Source organism: Mauremys mutica, chromosome 1 (assembly GCF_020497125.1).
Source record: "Mauremys mutica isolate MM-2020 ecotype Southern chromosome 1, ASM2049712v1, whole genome shotgun sequence".
NCBI lineage: Eukaryota > Metazoa > Chordata > Testudines > Geoemydidae > Mauremys > Mauremys mutica.
The window spans coordinates 91,729,727-91,734,549 of record NC_059072.1 but is presented as its reverse complement, the minus strand read 5'-3'; positions in this window follow the sequence as shown (position 1 = coordinate 91,734,549).

The window sequence follows — 4,823 nt, the reverse complement described above, 5'->3', positions numbered from 1 at the left end:
ATGAAACCATTGTATCTTGTTAGTGTTTCAGTGGGATCTCTTTTGATTCGGGGCATGCCTGGGGGTGTCTCTGGGGTATAGGGGCTATTGAGAACCTCCTACATTTTAGAGGCTGGATTGGTGCTGAAATACAATCGGAAGAGTTCCCTTGATTCTGTCTGGTTACCTGCTAAATTAGTTACTGTAGCACTTTAAAGACTAATCTTCCTCTAAAATGTACTGTCTATATTCCAAAAATCCTGTCCCACAACCACCACCTTCAGACTGACACAAATAACCCTGGAATGTCTCATTTAACATATGCAGTACTATAGTTTCGAGCTTTTTAATGGTACTCTCTTCCCACACTCCACCAACCTTCCTTGGCGTCTAGGGCTAGATTTTCAAAGGTATTTAGGGGCCTAGTGGGATTTTCAAAATGCCCAACCAGGCTAGTCACCTAACTCCCATTGATTTCAAAGGGAGTTAGGGGCCTAACCTGCTTAGGTGCTTTTGAAAATCCCATTAGTGCCTACCACCTGCATCTTTAAGCACTAAATACATTCTAATATCTGGCCCCTTGTGGCTGCTGTGCTAGGTCAGACTAGTGGTCCATCCCCTACGGCTATCCCATCTCCTGTTACGCACCCTCAGACCTCTCGTGGGGAAGACATACAAACCACAGGGCCTGCACTTATCCCTGCTCCTTGCTGGCTTCTCATGCAGTTGGGGAGAGATTTGTTGCTTGCATCTCTCCTTGTTCTCTTCTCCCTCTCCTTTGCTCTCTCTCCCAAAGAAAGGATGGGGCTCCAGGAACCAACGTTCAGGTATTATTTTGTACTGCAGTCGTGGACCAGGACCCCATTGTGCTAGGCATTGTACAAACAGAAGAAAAAAGATGATCCCTACCCCAAAGATGCTTAGATTGTAAGCCAAGACAAGAGACAATGGGTAAAGAGAGAGGGAGGGGAATACCAGGAAACAATAAGACAATAGTGATTACGACGGGAGGGGTTCTCAGCTCACCAGCAGCCTGTTGGCAAGTTTTTTGTAGGCATCACAGCAAAAGAGAGTTTCCAAGAGGGAGCTGGAGGTGGACAGTGAGGTGACCTTGCAGATGTTTATGGGGCTCTGGTCCCAAGTGTGAGGGGCAGCACAGGCGACAGCAAGGATGTGAACGTTTGAAAATGAAACAAGTGGACAATGAAGGCTGGAAGAATGGAAGCAGGAGCTGACATCTCAGTAGGGAGTGAGAGGCGATAGTGAGGGTGGGGATAGGCTATAAAGGTATCGTGATGGTGCCCAGCTGCTGTAGCACCTTGGGTTATGATTGCCTCAGAGCCCACAAGTGAAATAAGACTATGCCGGATCACTATTAGCCTGATTTGTCAGAGGTGCTGAATACCCACAACTGGCACTGATTCAATGTAATCTACCGAAGCTCAGCACCTCTGAAATCCAGGTCCTCTGTGGTTGGGACCAGGCAAACAAAGCAGCTGTTGGAAGTGGTGCTCTCCTCCCCGCGCTTGGTACTGATCTTGTGTCCCAGCATGGTGCTTTGGTTGTGCTGCTGGAGGCACCACCTTTTGAATGGATAACGAAACGGAGACCTGAGTGCGGGGTCACTGAAGATCTGATAACACTCTTGCAAAAGCAGGGATACAAATCCCTGGTCAAATTTCGATTTGGGCTAATTTATGTTTGCTTCTCAAGCCGCTCCTGGCATCTGAGTGGGATACAGGTGGCCAGATCCTTCAGAGCCTGGGTGCGAGGGGGATGGAGGAAGACTCTCCCATGTGAGGTGGGCCACTGCTTGCAGTCCCCTCCAGAGTCTGTACTGGAGCAAAGATGCAGGATTTGATACAACAGACAGCTTCATGTGTGCCAGCCCTCTGAATGACAGCTCTTCCCACAGCCAAGGATATGGCCAGCTAGTTCTATTGCTTGCTTCTTCTACTATCACAGGTGGAGATGGAAGGGGGCAGGAAGGCCTGACAGAGTATTTGCTTACCAAGAAGGTATGCAGGTTACAAAGCAATGAGCAGGACCAACAGTCAGCAGTGATGGCACAGCCCCCCATTCTTGAATCTCAGCTGGCTAGTTGTGATCCTGTCAGCTATCCCACAGTTCCCGCAGTCTCCGCTGCCCATTGGAATTCTGGGTTAAGCTCCCAATGCCTGATACGGGCAAAAACATCGTCGTGGGTGGTTTTGGGTATGTCATCAGTCGCCCCTCCCTCCGTGAAAGCAACGACAGACAATTGTTTTGCGCCTTTTTTCCTGGGTTACCCATGGAGATGCCATACCATGGCAAGCATGGAGCCCGCTCAGCTCACCATCACCGCTGCTGTTGTGGGCAAGTCTACTGTGGGGGCTGCTGTAATCCAACAAGCCAATGCAATCATTGACGTTCTGTTATCAAGGGCAATGACTCTGGGAAATGTGTGGGCCTTTTTAGATTTTAGGTGCATCATATTCCTGTCCTTTGTCGCTGGTGAAGAAGTCTTGCAGCCATACATTCCAGTCTGGTCGGTGCTGTAACACCCCATAGCACTTCTGTGGTTGACACATGTAACAGCTCCAAGGTTCTTGCTCTTTTGCCTTGGCCGAGGTACCTTGCCCTACCCAGACCTCCAAGCATTCAACACAGAAGCACCTACAGCAGCTTGCATTGCTACACAGCAGCAGCTCCTTGCCTTCGCAGCAGATGGTGCAGTACGACTGCTAACTATCGTCATCCACCACTTCCGCTGCAACTCTCCTCTCCTCTTCTGCTTCCCAGTGACAAGGTCGGGGGATCCAAACTGGTCTCCTGAGTGCTGCTGGCAGCAGACGGTGCAGTAGGACTGGTAACCGTCCTCGTCGGACATGTAGCTTGGCTGGGGGTTCTGGGAACACCGTCCCTGCCCGGCTCCTAGCAACCACCAGGGCATGATGTACGGCTCCATTACTTCCCGTGCAACTGCTCTCCTGCTCCCCAGCGATGAGCTCAGGGGATCCGTTCATGAAGCCTGGACAATAGTAAGGAGCAGTTCAACTATAGGCTGAGCAAGCTCAGAATGGTGGTAGAATGTGCCTTTGGACGTTTAAAAGCTCGCTGGCGCTGTTGGTCAGACCTCAGCGCAACCAACATTCCCATTGTTACTGCTGCTTGCTGTGTTCTCCATAATATCTGTGTGAGTAAGGGGGAGATGTTTATGGCAGGGTGGGAGGTTGAGGCAAATGGCCTGGCATCCGATTTTGAGCAGCCAGACACCAGGGCAATTAGAAGAGCGCACATCAGAGAGGCTTTGAAAACCAGTTTCATGACTGGCCAGGCTTCGGTGTGACAGTTGTGCATGTTTATACAATGGATGCAGTGGGGGTCTGTGCTCTTATTGGCTTTCCTGCAGCTCCAACAGACGCTTCATAATGTCCGTTTGCTCCCCCAACAGATGCTTCATCATGTCTGTTTGCTCCCTCGTTAGCCTCAGCATCGCATCCTGCCTCCGCTCTTTGCACTCACTCAATTCTTTCCTGATCTTTGCCACCAAATACCTCCATGCATTAAGCTGTTCCCTATCAGTGCGGGAGGACTGCATGAGCTCGGAAATCATGTCATCGCAAGTGTGGTTTTTTTGCCTTCTAATTTGCGATAACCTCAGGGACGGAGATGATAGGGGGAGCGTAGAAACATTTTACGCTCTACGATTCTCGGGAGCCTGCATGGTCACCTGTGCTGCTGAGTTTGTCACACTGACCAAACAGGAAATTAAATTCAAAAGTTCCCGGGGCTTTTCCTGTGTACCTGGCTTGTGCATCGGAGTTCAAAGTGCTGTCCAGAGTTGTCACAGTGGAGCACTCTGGGATAACTCCCGGAGGCCAATACCATCGATTTGCATCCGCACTACCCCAAATTCAACCCAGCAAAGTCAATTTTAGTGCTACTCTCCTTGCCGGAAGTCGATTTTAAGAGCCCTTTGGGTCGACGGAATGGGGTTGGTTGTGTGGATGCATTCATTATAAAATCGACCTAATATGGCTACATTCTACCTAACCCCATAGTGTAGACCAGGCGTCTGTATCTGACTTTCCACCAACATGCGTTTGCTCAGAGGATGCCATGAGCAGCATTCCACAAATCATTGCACCTATTCCCTCAGTGGAATCCAATCTCTTATGGGTTGGTAACTGATTACAAGATAGGAAACAAAGGGTAGGTATAAATGGGCAGTTTTCAGAATGGAGAGAGGTAAATAGTGGTGTCCCCCAGGGATCTGTACAGGGACCAGTCCTATTCAACATTCATAAACGATCTGGAAAAACGGGTAAACGATGAGGTGGCAAAATTTGTAGATGATACAAAATTACTCAAGTCCCAGGCAGATTGTGAAGAGCTACAAAAGGATCTCACAAAACTGGGTGACTGGACAATAAAATGGCAGCTGAAATTCATGTTGATAAATGCAAAGTACGGCACATTGGAAAACATAATCCCAACTATACATATCAAATGATGAGGCCTAAATTAGCTGTTTCCACTCAAAAAAGAGATCTTGGAGTCATTGTGAATAGTTCTCTGAAAACATCCACTCAATGTGCAGCATCAGTCAAAAAAGCGAACAGAATGTTGGGAATCATTAAGGGATAGATAAAACAGAAAATATCATATTGCCTCTATATAAATCCATGGTACTGCCACATCTTGAGTACTGTGTGCAGATGTGACCCCCCCCCCCATCTCAAAAAAGATATATTGGAATTGGAAAAGGTTCAGAAAAGGGCAAAAAATGATTAGGGGTATAGAGCGTCTGCCATATGAGGAGAGATTAATAAGACTGGGACTTTTCAGCTTGGAAAAGAGAC